The sequence below is a fragment of the Schistocerca gregaria genome, chromosome 11 (genome assembly GCF_023897955.1).
Source record: "Schistocerca gregaria isolate iqSchGreg1 chromosome 11, iqSchGreg1.2, whole genome shotgun sequence".
Lineage (NCBI taxonomy): Eukaryota > Metazoa > Arthropoda > Insecta > Orthoptera > Acrididae > Schistocerca > Schistocerca gregaria.
The window spans coordinates 30,017,175-30,034,730 of record NC_064930.1 but is presented as its reverse complement, the minus strand read 5'-3'; positions in this window follow the sequence as shown (position 1 = coordinate 30,034,730).

The following is a 17,556-nucleotide window of genomic DNA, read 5'->3' as shown; positions in this document are numbered from 1 at the left end:
GGAAACAATATAATACATATTAGCATCCCATTTCCTAATGCTTGGTCATAAACGAGATTCGTGACTGAATTGCGTCAGGATCCAAAATCCACTTAAGTATAAAATTACCCAACAGCTGCTGCTCGTGCACCACTGGTTTGGTGATCTGAATAGTTCACAGTATCCTGTATTACATATGATCCATATAACCATTCTGAGGACAACTACAGTGACTGGAAGATACATGACACTGGGGCAACCACTCTATGTAGGAATTCCAGCTAACTCCACTCAGTGATGTGTGCAATGCCGTGGTCAATGGTAACTTGCAATTTTCCCAAGCTATTCTTCATCAATGGTTTGCAGAAGGTGAGTCTTCGATTTTTTTGATAGTGTAGGCAGGCTGTCGGTTGGGTGCCAGCACAAAAGGTGTTTCAGGAAAATTAGAAGAAAAATTTCAATGCTATTCTGTGTGTACGTTAAATGAGCTAATAACCTAATGATGGGTGTGATACATCAAAATAAGAACATTGAATAAAAGTCTACCGTTAGAGAAACTCGAGAAGTCTGGAGTGTAAATGCATGGTCAGAGCAGAGAACTGCTACTATAGTTGACTGTGCTACCAAATACAGTAATCTGTTCCCAGTGGGCATTAATAAAGATTTAAGCATTGCAACAACAATGTGATAGCAAGCGAATTCTGTAGTTTCGCCTAAAAGCAATGCAATTTCACAATGCACTAATGTAGAGTAATAAGGTATGAGGCTTGTAATAATTAGTGTGAATGCACAGTTGAAACTCGAACTACATGACAGTGTGATGGACAACCCTTGGAAACAATCAGTATGCCCGTTTGCCAAACATTGCGTTCATAGGCAACCACACAGGCGACAGAGAAAGAGAAGGTGATAACACTCAAATTTGTGACTGGTGCAAGTTATGGGCAGGGATATCTGCACATTTAAAACATCTGTAGATCATGACAGTTGTACAATAGCAGCAGTGCAATAATACAGCAAGGTTGATTCCTAGATGGAGTAGATCATTTGCATGTGCAATGATACATGAAATGAATTATTAGTTATGGTTTGCTGGAAGGTTTCAGCTGGCACTAAGTTAGGGCTGAGGCTCTGTTGCAGTCTTGACTGAATGGTAGTGTGCACAGTGTTAACATGCAAGTGTTGCGTGGGTGCTATACAACAAGATCTGTAAGGCTTTGGTCCCTTCCAAAGTAGCAGTCAGTTTGCACAGTTTCCTGTGTGCAGTCATTAAGTCACGCTGGATCGCGTTTTTAAGTTCTTAGTATTTCAGTATTAGCACAGCGGCTATATTATGGATTTATCAGTTAGTAACCAAAAGTTGTCTTCAATGTGATTGAGCTGCACATGCCAGGATACTAGGATTTCATGGTACTGCGTAACAAAGCGATCATCATCAGTCTGATCAAGGGTACCAAACTTGTTTTCAGCACAGCTGCACTTCTATTAAACCAAACTTGCATAGCAATGCGGAGTGGTACTGTGACTGTTTGTTCACAGGATGAACAGTGTTTGTAATGCAGTGAAGGAGAATTAAATCTGTGAAAAGACAGAGATGGTAGTACACATTGTCTGGTCTTTTCTGCTTGCATGCTGCAAGAGATAGCACTCGTGTACAGGCAATAGCAACAGGGTACCAAGGTTCGACGGTTTCGCAATCAAGATGATGGATCGGCAGTATTTATAGAGTGTTAACAGGTGCTAGTTGTCTTGATACTTTGCAAAAGTTTAAAAGATCATTGTTCTTTTCAAAAAATACTGATGAAGTATGTTGAGCAGGGCTGAATTTTGAGGGGACTGAATTCACAGCCAGTTGTTTTTGGCATGCTTTTAGAAAGAACAGAAGACTTTATAGCCTGGCATATTGCAGAATGAGGTCAACAGTTGGCTAATGTGTGTGATTTACTGTAGTGTGCTAATTCTATACCTTGTTGAGGAAATAAATATGAGTTTCTATCACCACTTTTCTGAAAACTAATGAGAATGAAACCACATTTTCGAAGCGTCCATAATGTAAACTGGCGTGAATATGGAAATGTTAGATTTAGGACAAGGATGTCAAAATGGGAGCCAGTAGACATACCCAGTAGTGATAACTTCCTTGGTGAGCTATGAGAAAGAATAGAGGGCTTAGCTGTTAGGAAAATGGCCAAACCAGCTTCAGTTATCTGTAACGAAATTACAATTGAGAGTATTGGTTACATTTATAATTGTAATGCATTAAAATATAATGGGTGGTGCTATGAGAGTGGGAGGTGAACTAGGAAGGGAATAATGATTAACTGTCCAGACTCATGATGGCTAGGACTGTAGTCTCGTGACTGTTGAGGGATCTAATTAGTTCATGCCAGTCCTAATTAAATTAGGTGATAAAAACAGATCGCAGAACATGACAATATGAACTGGAAAACAGAAATACATTAAGAGGAAAAGAGGTGACATCATGCACTACAGTTTCTGCAACTTAATCATAAAGGGAAGCGAAAGGAATGGCAGGAGCTCGTTTCTAGATGAATCAGACGTTTTTCGTCATCTCATCACACTATGATCGAGCGGTTCTAGGCTCTTTGGTATGGAACCGCGTGACTGCTATGGTCGCAGGTTCGAATCTTGCCTCGGGCATGGCTGTGTGTGATGTCCTTAGGTTAGTTAGGTTTAAGTAGTTCTAAGTTCTAGGGGACTGATGACCACAGCAGTTCTAAGGGACTGATGACCTCAGATGCTCCCATAGTACTCAGAGCCATTTGAAACATTTTGAATGGCATGCCTGTTTTTAGAGTAACTGTCACAGTGACAAGAGCAGTTACTCCATCACTGTGTAATTACAACAACCAATGCATTTACCCTTGTTTGCAGAACCGTATGTAATTCTTATTTGTCCATATGACAGTGAAGATGCTACTGTTGTTTGAAAATTGTTTGTCTCTTAACTTCATATAGAATGGGGCATAATTACACATTACCTTTCACAAACCATGGCTGTGAAACTACATTTGACACCTTCTGTGTATTTAGTACCTTTCAGGTATCATTGTTTGGTAATGAAGTTAAGTCATTTGTGATACTTAAGTAGTATATAATTCAACTTATCTATGCTTTCGTTCTCCTGACCTACCTTTGACATCCTATATTTTTGTCACGCTGGATTTATGGTCTCGACATGTAGCAGTGTCTTCTGACAAACATAACTGTGATGTTCAGGATTTCACGTCTGAAGTCTATTGTAAATTAGGTGGAGAATGGAGGAAAGTATAGGTTTTAAAGGCGTAATACATTTCCTATAACGGCATATGGCAAAATTCGTAACCATAAATCTCTTGTTTCACCAGATCAATCCACATGAGGTACTATACATTCTACCACAAATTACGAAGGCCAGGACTTATTTTTGTTGTGTTATCCTTCACATACAAAGAATATAGATCATCTGACGTGCAAAAGTCCTGCCAAACAGTAACTTATGCTGCTCTGTATGCATGTGTTGACCTTACTGCTAGTAATATCTTGCAGTGTGAGTTATTCTTTGTTTACAAAACGCTAACACAACTTCGAGATAATACCGTCTTATACATTATAACTTCCCACTAGTGTATACTATGAAAGTCTTGGGTAATTTCATAGCTGTGGTTTGCAGATTTTAGGCGAGTGTAAGTACATGATCTCTGTAGGGTACTCATTGCATGAATTAGTCTTTGGTGTGAACTCAAAGCACTTGATATAGAGGTCGCCTGGTTGTTGCAGATTTGGTTCTTAACTGTTATATAAATGAACGCACTTATCTCTTGTCTCTTCATGTATGAAATTAAGAAGTTTACTTGCCTATTGTGGACAATATAACTGTGAATTCTAAAGTAAATTTTGATAGTGAAGTGGAAATAGCATGACATCTGATAATAAGTGAAAATTTGTTGTATGTGTTATTCGCACGAAACTCGGCAAAAGAAAAAATATGTATTGCTGTAAAGAAACCATTCGATCAATATCAGCTACTGGAAAGAGACTTCGTTGCTTAACGTCTCCAATTATCTATTTCGCTTCAATGCTACTTATGAGTTGGTTAAGTAAAACATCGTTCTACCTCAAAACTGTAATTCTCATCTTATAACAATGTAGTACTGAGAAAACCTCGTTTTCAATAGTGTAAATGCGTTCGTAAAAAGTCATTTTCTCATGATGTAAAGTCTCTAGTGCACATAATGTAACACTAACAGTTATTTCATGTATCACCACAGTACAGTTCTCACATACAGGAAGGTTTATAGCTTTACTGAGTAATATAGAAATCTCCTGATGATGTTGAATTGTAGCCCCTCACATTCTCTTTTACTGGCACTTGATTATTATAAAACAACTGATCTCTCTAAACTCGTGTCCACTGTATAAGCAATTACTTCTGGTCACTCTTTAATCGTTTACATTGTCACTTCTCTCGTTACTTTGCTGTTAATATACAGTAACTTATAATACAGCAAAGGCACGCTCTTACTTTAGAAAGCAATTTTGGCAGCATCTTGCATTAAAAAAACTGCAAAAGAAAGATGGCCAACTAGCCTCAACTGGAGACTGGTTTTATAGTCTAGCACAATTCGTTTGCACTAGCCAGTCAAAATGACTGACTGAATGACAGAATTATTACTCAAAACAGCATCAATAAAATAAATTTCTTCCTATACTGAAATCACTCCTACACAGAATAAAATACCACATAAAACTCGTTCGAACAAACGATACCTCAATCCCATGATCGCAAGGCATAAGGGTGCTTATTTCTCAAGGCATACAGAGGATGAGCTGACAGCAACTTGTCCTTTTTTCCTGAATTTCTGCATGATAGTACCTGTGCCTTGTCATAAATAATTTTGAACTGAAGTAAGTGACACTACAGAGGGTGGCGGAGCTTGACCATGGTAAAGCTGTAACCAGCCAGAATATACTACCACTGTATGGTCAGAAAATGAATATCTGCATAAACAGAAGTCACTCGTGTGATGGAATAAGGCATTTCGTATTGAGACATGAATTTCTTAGTCTTCTCTTTCTTAATCATGAGGGTTACAAATCAAAAGTAGGTCTCCAAGTTGACACTGAGAAAGCACAGTCCCTTACTTCGTTCATCTTGTTTCTGGGTAGCTTATATTTATTTTGCTTTATCTGCTTCCAGATAGCCTTTAGGTGACAACTTCTGCCAGATCCGCGGCAGATGGGTGTTTATCATGTTCAAATGGGGAGCTCATAGGCCATCCATATACTTCCTCATAGGATGTATACCTAGTTGATTCATGTATATGACTATTTTATGCAGAAGTTACATAGGCAACATACCTGTCTCAGTCATTGAGTGGTTTATGTTGTAAGACAAAATCCGAACTGCTGTTTGATGAACACATTGAAGGTGGCTATTCGCTTTTGGATGATAAGGAGTGTTTCTCTATTTTTGGGTTCATAGTAATTTGTACACTTGTAGAAACAGGGTGTACATTACATTAGTCCTCTGTTCAGTCAAAATATCATCATGGCCTCCAAATGATAAAAAATAAGTATTTACAAAGGCACTCATTACTATTCCTATAGTCATACCTGGAACTTGTACTAGACTTAGATATCTAGATCAGTGGTAGATAGGATACATTAATAATTCTGTGTGGTCTGTGGGAACGATCTGACACTGTCTAAGGCAACATTCTGAAATGGGTTTATAGCGTCTATAAGTGTTTGCAAGGCAATTTAAGTCCATTGTGGGACTGAACTCTGACCACAAGGCACGTAGTTTGGTATATACTTATGAACAAAAGTCTGTCTACCTTCTCATCAATACTGTGTGTCTATTCTGGCATTCATGGCTTTTTGTCCATTATGACATGCCTGCAAACTGTCATGATACTGAGCTATTATACATGATTGCAACTCTTTCTGCAATTGTGACTCTGTTGCTCAAGGGCATTTATGTGGCATACAATATAATCAACTTTGACAAAATTTTGAAGAGAATTGTACCAGTTACATTGTACATCTCTCAATTCTTCTATTAAAACATTGTCAGTATGGATCATTTTGACCTTATGGCCCAGTGCATCAACATTCAGGTATGAACAGCCTGGTTTGTGGCATGTGTCATAATCCTAATTTGATAGTTTTAATGCCCAACGAGTCAAATGACTACTGGGGTCCTTTAAACTGCGCCTCTACAAAAGAGAAGTATAATCAGAGACCACAGCGAATTTTCTTCTGTAAAAATAACATCTGCGATAGTTGACTCCGAATTTAAGTGCTAGCAATTATTCCTGACAAAGAACGGCACTTATAGCATATTCGAGGAGTCTGTTCAAACGATAAAAAGCTTTTCAGAATCAGTATATTAATAATATGAACCCGTCAAATCATATTTAAGTTTGCTCATAGCCTATTCATATCCTTCTGTTCGCTCAAGCACTGCACCTTACTTTAACAACTTAGTTAATCGTTTGGCTGTCATAGCAAAATCCTTTACCAAAGACGATAATAATTAATGGATGCAAGAAAAGTTGCATTTCCTTATCGTTTGTGGGCCATGAAGAGTCTCAACTGCTTTGGTTAGCTGTGGATCTGTCTTAACTTCATCTTGACTGATAATATGTCCCACGTACTTAACCTTTGATTGTGCGAAAAAAACTTTTAAATTCAAATGTGTATGCTGTAACCTTGATAAAACGTACCTCAGTCTCACCAAATGTTCCTCAGTACTCCTTGAAAATATCATGTCATCCAAATACACAAAAGATGTTGTAGGCTTCAATCATCTTATTAACAAGTCATTGAGTCTTTGGAAAGTGACAGGCGCATTTCTAAGGCTGAATGACATGTGTAAAAACTCATACAACCTTCATGGAACCAAAAATGTGGTATTTTAAGTATTCTGGTGCAATCAGAATTTGGTGGTAATTAGAATACAGTTTCCCAATCTCTCCAATGTTTCGTCTATATGGGGTAGAGGGTAGGTGTCAGTGGCAGTTATCTTGTTTACTGCTTGTACGTTAATGAACAGGCGATACGCTTTCTCTCTACTGATTGCCTTTTCTGGTCCCACAACCATAGGGACCAAGCAGGGGTTCGCAGAGGAATGATTTATCCCTGCAGCCAGCTGTTGTGTAACATCCTGAACAACAGATTGTAGATAAAATAGGAATCTGCCCAGTTCCGACCTTGTCCAGTTTCTAACCAATTGGCCTAATGTCTTAAGTTTGAATTTCGTGTTGTACAACGTCAGTGACTGTCATATACTGCTGTTCCTCGAACAACGAAGCACATTCATTTACTACCGAGTACAAAAGATTTCACTTATACTGGCAATTGTGCTAACTTCTCATAGGCCTGATTTTTAAGTAAGGTTGCTACTGTGCAAATTCTCCTTCTATCAGCTGCTTCTTGCTCTTACACTTTAACTTATTTTCACACTAAAATTCTTCAACTTTCTGAGCACTAACAAGTATTGTTCCAGGTGTAATCTCTATATCTTCTTACCGAAAATCATCAATAAATACTGGAGCACAAAACTTCTGTACAAGTGTCTCTATTTCATTTGTACTTCTTCTCACATGAATCAACAACCTGTAGAGAACGTTGTTTAGACCGAGTGTATCAACGAGAAAGTCTAATCTAGGCCAGGGCTTAAGAGAAAAGTAATTACAAAGATTACCAAGGACTGTCCTCAAAGTTACGTAAGTGGTCCACTGGTTTGGGATCTTAGTATTGACCCTGTTACATCTGGGGCAGATGCTATTGAAAGTGTTGTCGCATACGCAGGTGACATCCTAGTAGGTGTGTCTGCAGACTCCAGGGCGAGACTTTAAGGCAAAGGCGAGCGATGGGCTTGCTCAGTTGCAGTGTTAGTGCAAGAGCAACAAACTGATTACATCTGTTCATAAAACCACATACATACCTTTGAAGGGAAGGTTTTCTCTTAGTCGGAATCCTTCCCTGAGGCTTGACAGAATACCTGCAAAATGCAGCTCTGCTAGTATATATTTAGGCTTTATTCTAGGCGAGAAAAGAAACTGTCTAGAACACTAAGAATCTGTTACTCAGAAATCGGCCAAAATTATGCATAATATTGCCTGTGCTGACTATAAATTACCATTTCATGTGGTGTGGTCATACCACGAAGCTAACTTAGACACCATTATGGACTTCACTGCCAGCATCTTGACACATCATCTTAGACTGGTCAGCAACAAAACAATACTGCGACGAGCTCTGTGGAGCATACTTCTGCAGGTCACTGTGACTTTAGCACTACACCTGTAGAGGGTTTAATTGGTGATAGTCGGGCTATGTCTGATGAATATCGTGGTATGTTACAGGGCAGCGCTGTTTTGGTTAGGGTGTGAGCCATATGATCATGTGTATGAGATCACAAGAATGCATATTAGTTATAAAAGACATTTATGAGCCTGGAAGTGTCACCATTATTAACCAATATGTACGACCTGTTTGAAGTTTCCAGAAAACAGATCTAAGATTCGTAGTAATAAACTAAATTGAATGGAACTGAATTGCTTCAGATTTTATTGCGTTTTATAATGCTTCAACATATTAAACGTACTTACGTCTGTCATCTGGCAACTTTGACCTCACTATGTTTAGTAATATTCCATTCGGCCAAGTCCAAAAATGCCCCAGATCGCGAACATTCTGCAAGAAAGGGGTAACACCTCTATTCGGCTTTCCCAGAAATGTAGGTCTAAGAGAGACGGCAGAGGAGCTGTTTGGAATGATTGCTACAGATGCTGCAGAACTAGCTGGAGGGGTTCCTGAAAAACTTGCAGCTATCTGACAAGCTTTGTGCTCAGTTTCATCCCTTTGCACCAATTCTTCACACTATTCCTGTAACACTAACATCTGACAGGTAAGTGTATTAATTTGTTCAGCTGACGTATCTATCAACTGGACTAACACCATTAGAAGTAATAGGTAAACCCTTTATAGGTGAATCACTTATTAAATATGTACGTGGTCTGAACAACATACTACTGATGACCAACTGAATCAAACGACAGTTGCTAAGAACTTAATTAAGAGAGCCCAACAACTAGTAAGCAAACATAACGAGAAAGCTGTTGCTGTGTTGAAATATGTTGTTCCTTAAATAAATCTTAACTTCTCTTTCTACGTTGTGGAATAATTTCTTTCCAGAGAATTTAGTTGCCATGATACACAGGCTACTAGCTAGTTACAGTATGTGACGTAGCTTCATTCAGTAATTCAAAACTACCCTCCAAAGTTGTGCATACAATTAATGACTCAACAATAAGAAATTTCAGGGAAGATCTTCAGCAGTTAGACAGGGATGAGGTGTACAAGGAACCCGATGCTAATTTAAAATATAACTTTCATGATACACTTGTAAGATAATTTGAAAACTGTTTCCCCAAGAAAATAGTTAAATGTAATTATAAGAAACCATGCAAAGAACCTTGGCTTACTAAAGGAATAAAAATATATCACTTAACCACTAAAGGGAACTGTATCTAACAACAAGAAAGACTAATGAAACAGAAACAGCCAAAATTATACAAACTACTGTGCTACATTAAGAAAGACTATTACAAAGTCCAGAAGCATGTGCATCATATCTGAGATTAATACCTCTTACAGCAAAACCAAAACAATTTGGAATATTATTGCAAGACAGACAGGGCAACCAAGGATACAAGATTACGGCATTACCATCAAAGCAAATGGAAACTTGACAAACAACAAACCGGAAGTCGAAAACCTTTTGAATAACTATTTTTTAAATGTTGTAGAGAAAATAGGATCTAAATGTTTATTAGAAGAAGCAAGACAGTTAAAGGAAGAGGCCTTACCCACACAATTTGATATAACTGAAAATCCACCCACCTCACCTTCTGAAATTAATAAGATAATAAACTCTCTCAAGAATAAAAGCTCACATGGAATTGATGGCATTTCCAGCAGGATAATAAAAGCTTGTTCCCAAGAGATAAGTGGAATTTTTAGCCACATATGTAATAGCTCTCTGAAGCAGGGTAGGCTGAAGTATGCCATTGTTAAACCACTGCATAAAAAAGGGGATACATCTGATGTCAACAACTACCGCCCATTCTCCCTTGTGACTGTCTTATCCAAAATTCTTGGAAAAATAATGTATTGTACAGTAGCTTGACACCTTTGCAAAAATAAAGTTTTAACAAAATGTCAGTTTGGTTTCCAGAAAGGTTTTTCGACGGAAAATGCTATATATACTTTTACTAATGAAATATTAAATGATGAAGTCACCCGTTGGGATTTTTTGTGATCTCTCAAAGGCTTTTGATTGTGTATATCATGGAATACTCCTAGATGAGCGCAAGCACTGTGGTACAAATGGGACAGCGCTCAAATGGTTTAAATCATATCTAACTGGAAGAGTGCAGAAAGTTGAAATAAGCAGTTCACATAACATGCAAAAAACTGGAGATATTCCAAACTGGGGAACAATCAAGAATGGGGTGGCACAAGGTTCAGTCTTGGGTCCTCAGCTGTTCTTAATATATATTAATGACTTGCCATCGTGTATTAACGAAGATGCAAAGCTGGTACTTTTTGCTGATGATACAAGTATAGCTATCACCCCCAACAGGCAAGAATTAACTGATGAAATTGTAAATGATGATTTTCAGAAAATCATTAAGTGGTTCTCTGCAAATGGGCTAGCATTAAAATTTGACAAAACATGGTATATATAGTTCCACACTGTAAATGGAAAGACACCATTAATAAATATAGACTTCGATCAGAAATCGGTAGCTTAGGAAGAATATTCAAAATTTCTAGGTGTATGCATTGATGAGCGGTTGAACTGGAAAAAACACACTGAAGATCTGCTGAGACGTTTGAGCTCAGCCACTTATGCTATTAGGGTCACTGCAAATGTTGGCGATATGCATCTCAGTAAATTAGCTTACCATGCCTATTTTAATTCTCTGCATCATATTCTGGGGTAACTCATCAGTGAGTAAAAGAGTGTTCATTGCACAAAAGTGTGTAATCAGAATAAGTTCTGGAGCTCATCCAAGATCATCCTGCAGACACTTATTTAAAGGGCTAGGGATCTTCACTGTAGCCTCACAATACATACATTACTTACGAAATTTCTTATTAACAATCTGAACGAATTCAAAAGTAATAGCAGTGTACATGGCTACAAAACTAGGGGAAAGGATCATCTTCACTACTCAAGGTTAAATCTAACTCTGGCTCAGAAGGTGATAAATTATGCTGCCACAAAAGTCTTTGGCCACTTGTCTAATAGCATCAAAGTCTGACAGATAGCCATATAGCATATAAAAGGAAATTAAAAGAATTTCTGAATGGTAACTCCTTCTACTCATTAGACGAATTTTTGAATATACTAAGTCTGTAATTTTCCCACCCCTTACCCAAAAAAAATAAAGTGACATGTAAAATTTTGTGTAATTTAATATCTCGGATAGACACCTTTTATTAACCTGATACATTTCACATCATTACGAAGTGTCGTATTCATGATCTATGGGACAAGTACTAATCTAATCAAATGTTTAAACGACTTCTACCTCCTTTACAATACACATTCCAGTGTATGGTATCATGCATCACATGATAAAAGAAATTCTCTATTAAAATCCGGAAATACCAATATCAGACTCGATGTTAAAGCTTCTTTTAACGCATCCAAAGCACGTTGGCACTCTTCTGACCACAAAAATTTTGAACCTGTTTTTAACAACTGAACTGTGTCAATGGTATGGTAGTATCCACAAACCCTTTTCTGAACTACCGGTAATAGTTTGCTAGTGCCAAGAACGATTACAGCTCCTTTACAGATTCTGGTACAGGAAATTCACATACAGCTCTAATGTTGGGTATGTCGTAAAATCATTTTTACTTATGATGTGACACAAATATGCTATCTGTTCCATCACAAAGTTGCGCTTTGCTGTACTCAGTGTTAAGTATGCTAAATTTAACCTTAGGAAAATTTCCTTTAATTGCTGCATATGCTGTCCCATATGACTCCCATAGACGATTGTGTCATCAAGATACACTAACAACTGCCATGGTTTCAAACCTCTCAGTACTTGGTCCAACAACCTCTGAAATGTTGCAGGAGCATTTTTTAATCCGTATGGTATTCTTCTGAATTGGTACTGTCCACACTATGCTCAATTACCTCATTTATGTCGATCCAGGCGTGAAGCTTCTATCTGGTGAAAATCGCTCTTCAAATACATTGTTGAAAAATTTTCATTACGCTAAGTGATCCAACGTTCTGTAATAATTGGTAAAAGGTAAACGTCTATTATAGTTTTCGCATTTAGGTGTCTGTAATCAAAGGAGACCCTGTGTTTCTGCGACCCATTGAATGATTTTTTTTGACATGACGACTGTTCCTGGCCCCCATGGACTATTACTTTCTTCAATTATTCTATCTTTCAGCTGTTGATGGATAAATTCCTCCAAAACTGGCTGCAAGTACCTTGGTATTCTGAATGATTTGCGCTAGAATGGTGATTTATTTCCAGTTGGTATGCAGTGGTGTGTAATATGCATAAGTGCTAATGATTCTTTTGGAAAAAATAAATCTTTAAATTCCAAAAGAAATTTTTCCATTTGTTCTGCATTGCTGCTCTTTAGGTGCTTCACTTTTTCCATTATGCAGTTTCAATGACACCCCTCATATCCCATTCTTCTTGCTCCATACTAGCGATTAGCAACCTCTTTGTTAATCCTATGTCTTCTGCACTAAAATTATCTATAGAAACAGATACTTCTCATCATGCCTTATTTTTTGAATGTATGCAATACCTCTTTTATCTAAGCAGCACACCTGACCTAATACTTCATTTTTCTAAGGGTTACACCACTCACAAAAGTCCTACTGGCAAGCTAGATTCAGTACTCATCCAACGCGGTTTCGCAATACCCTTAGGTAAACAATCGTCTGAATCAAGCTTTAGTTTGGTCGTTTGTCGTTTAGTCGGTTTGTCTTTGATGACAGAATTCCGTCGCAACATCGCTACGCTGACTATGGCTTCTCCTAACTAAAAATGTTTCGATCAAGTCCCACTCTATGTATCTAGCACAATACTGATATAAGAAATCAAATGCCAGGATCCTGTCATAGCCCCTACTCATGTGTAGTACAATCTCTACACTGCACTTTAACTGCACTGTATCCAGGCAGAAGTCTGTGTCCACCGATTCTAATACTGTCACTTCTTCTCCCCCATTTCCACTCAGTCTGTACTGTGTTGCTTACATTTCACCAGATCACTACTGGCGACCAACACATGCGTCCCTGTGTCCATCAATTTCCTGCGACCTGTCTTTCCTACTGTTACCCCTCTGCATACGATTTCGTAGCATCCAATCTTACTGGGATGGATCTTAGGTGGGCCTGGGGCTATTCCTGCCTGGTCCTCTACTTTTAAAACTATTACTTTCTCCTACTTTATTCATATCATCTGGACGCTGGTGACACTGTCTCCTTTCATGCCCCATTTGCTCACACCTGAAACATTTTATATTAGCTGCCAACACTGTCTTTTTCCTGAACATTCCAATCAACAAATCTCTCTCTTCACATTCTATAGCTAGCTGAACTGCTGTGTGCAAATCCGTCTGACCCCAGCCCACACATGTCTTGATATTTCTGCATGCAACTTTCTTTTAAAAAAAAGCGTAGAGCACTCTGTGCTTAGTTTCTTGGAAAATAATTTCATTTTCTATCCCAATTCATAGGTACATCCATTAATTTTCCTTAGCCCATATGCAAATTGTTCCACGGTTTCCATATACTTCTGGGTTATCAGCCCTAAGTGTTTCTTATAGTATCTGGCACTATTTCGTTCCATACGTCTTTTAATTGATCCTTCTTTAAATCCTTCGAATGTTGATGCTCTCTTACGTGCTTCTGTATACCCTACATAAGTTTATGCTTCCCCTGTTAGTCTCAGTTTTGCAACACTCAATAATTCCTTGTCAGACAAACTTCCATCTATGCCAGATGTCGAAAGTCTCCCACAAAGGCCTGCACATCCTTGGTGTCTTGCGGGAAAAAAGCACCAATTAAACCCTATTTGCAATAATATCTACTTTACAAATTGAATGACCATCAAACTTCTTCTCCATGGCCAAAATAAAATAATTTTTTTTAATCACTGCACCAAAGATTGCCAGGTTCATACTCTGATCTGAGAAAGTTACATCAGTGTTCTGACACCAGTGTTTAAAGACCCTTACATTGTTTCCCGTGCGAGTTGAAATGAGACATCAGTACGAGAGTAGATTTTTTCAATTAATTTCTTTCTCCTGGCCCTCGGCCGTAGTACATCAGGAGCAGCTTGGTGGAGGCCTCCAGTTGCCTCTCGTGTAAAATAATTGACGTCCATTACTTCTGAATACGCAGAGAGCGAGGCCTAGCATGGCGTCACTCGAATGCTGCTGTCAGTCACATCTCTGACAGCGACCCGAGCGCCTCCCTTGTGACTCCTGGCAGGCTGCCCTGTCTCATGGTCGAACAGCGGACCCCAACTGCACTCTGGGATGTCGCTATGGGTGTTACAGGGCCGTGGATTAGGCTGTGATATTGAGACGAGAATCATTTAGTACGTGAATGGGAATGGCTGAGAAATTCAACGCTTAAGGCACGTGCTCTAGACTCTTCCTTAGTTGCAAGTGAGGAAAGGCTTCTACATCTACATCCATATCAACGTGGATACTGTGAGAATCACATTTAAGTGCCTAGCCGAGGGTTCATCGAACCACCTTCACAATTTTCTATTATTTCAATCTCGTATAGCGCGTGGAAAGAATGAACATCTATTTCTTTCCATACGAGCTCTGGTTTCCCTTATTTCATCTAGGTGATCGTTACTACCTATGTAGGTCGGTGTCAAAAAAATATTTTCGCATTCAGAGGAGGCAGTTGGTGAATTGAATTTCGTGAGAAGATTCCGTCGCAACGAAAAACGCCTTTGTTTAATGGTGTCCAGGCCAAATTCTGTATCATTTCAGTGACACTCTCTCCCATATTTCGCGATAATACAAAACGTGCTGCCCCTCTTTGAACTTTTTCGATGTAATCTATCAGTCCTATCTGGTAAGGATCCCAAACGGCGCTGTTATTTTCTAAAAGAGGACGGACAAGCGTAGTGTAAGCAGTCTTCTTAGTAGATCTGTTACATTTTATGTGTCCTGCCAATAAAGTGCTGCCTTTTGTTCTCCTTCCCCACAACATTTTCTATGTATTCCTTTGGATTTGACTGATTTATCGTGTAACTGAAGTTCAACGAATTCCTTTTAAGCACTAATGTGGATGACTTCACACGTTCGTTATTTAGGGTTAACTGCCAATTTTCGCACCATTCAGATATCGTATGTTCCAGAATGCTACTGCATATCGATGTTAATGATATGGGCACGTAATTTAGTGGCTTACTCTTACTACATTTCTTAAATATTGCTGTGACCTGTGTAACTCTACAGTCTTGGGGTACGAATCTTCCGTCGAGCAAATGGTTTTATATGACTGTTAAGTATGGAGCTAACGCATCAGAATACCCTGAAAGGAACCTAATTAATTGGTACACAGTCTGGACCAGAAGACTTCCTTTTATTAAGTGATTTAAGTTGCTTCACAACTGCGAGGATATTTACTTCTACATTACTGATTTTGGCAGCTGTTCTCGATTCGAATTCTGTAATATGTACTTCCTCTCCTTATGTGAACGCATTTCGGAAGGCTGTCTTTGCAGTACTGTCTTCGATAGTATCTCCATTGCTATCATGCAGAGAAGGCATTGATTGTTTCTTTCCGCCAACATACTTCACGTACGACCAGAAACTCTTTGGATTTTCTGGCAAGTTTCGAGACAATGTTTCGTTGTGGAAACCGTTATAAATATCTCGCATTGAAGTCCGCGCTAACTTCCGAGCTTCTGTAAAAGATCGCCAATAATGGGGATTTTGTGTCTGTTTAAATTTGGCATGTTTGTTTTGTTGTTTCTGCAATAGTGTTATGACCCGATTTGTATACCAAGGAGGATCTGCTCCGTCGTTTGTTGATTTATTTCGTATATATCTCTTAATTGCTGCCCTTGGGGGTAACCATATTCAGTCTTGCTATGACAACCCTGTGTTTGCTGATCCCTGTATCTGTTTTTATCCTCGTTATTAGCTCAGAATTATTTGTTGCTAAGAGGTCAAGTATATTTTCACAACGGATGGTTGCTATACCGCGCCCAGATGGCTCTGCTTCACAACGCCACGTGGCCGAGTTTTGCTTTGGAATGCATAATGCTCTCGCCCACCTGCGTCTGCCTCTGTTGCAGCTCTGACGTATTTTTTTACTGAATACAATCGATACGACGCTACAGGAAGAACATAGTTCACTGTGTGGGAATTATACAGTAACTGAATTTCAAGCTATTAATTAAAAAAACTCATTAATTTCACACTTGTTTATTTCATAAACACACACACGCACACACACACACACACACACACACACACACACACACACACACACACACACACATACACACACCGTTGTAGTAAAGCCAACATTTCTTTCATGTAACCAACCTAGAAGTACTAACAAAAATTTTTCCAGCAGACGATAATAGCTGACGTAACTGTTCCATAAATGAGTTCAGAGCGACTGGCAGTTCTGTCTGAATGGTTCTGTTTAATTTTAAAGCATGAGTCAATACTTGGTTAGACCAACATAGTTGCTCACTGGAGTCCAGATTGCAACTTAAATCACTTAATAAAAGCAAGTCTTCTGGTCCAGACTGTGTACCAATTAATTAGGTTCCTTTCAGAGTATTCTGATGCATTAGCTCCATACTTAATAGTCATATAAAACCATTTGCTCAACACAAATGACGAGGATACAGTTTCATAAGGGTAAGTCAAAAATTATTGGGACTTTTAATGAGACACTCCTTTTACTTGAAAAATACAATTTGATCTACACATTATTTTTCAATATAGTCTTCTTTCTGTGAAATGCGCTTGGTCCAGCCGTCCACAAGCTTGTATATGTCTGCCGAAAAGGTTTGTGATGGTTGAGAAGCCACTGGTTTGCAGTTGGTTGTAAAGCCACTGATGCGACACTTCTGTCACCTGTGTGTCCCAGGAAAATCGGTGACCTCGCAAAGCGTCTATCAGTGGCCCAAACGAATAAAAGTCTGATGGAGAATGACCTTGATTGTTAGGTGGTTGTTCCAGCGGCTCGAAAGACAGTTTTTGGATTGTGTCAAGGGTGTGGCGAGTCATGTGAGGATGGGCGTTAGGCCTACTACGTAACGGTAAAATGTACCACGACAAAAGACCTCATCCTTTATTGCGAATTGCTGGATTAAGTTTCTTAGTCAACAATGCACAACAATAGACTATGTTGATGGTTTTCCCCTTCTCCATGTAATATTCCTTTTGCATCGAAAAACACGTTTTGCATAACCTTTCTTACTGATGTTGCAGACTAGAATTTTTTCTTCACTGGTGATTCTGGGT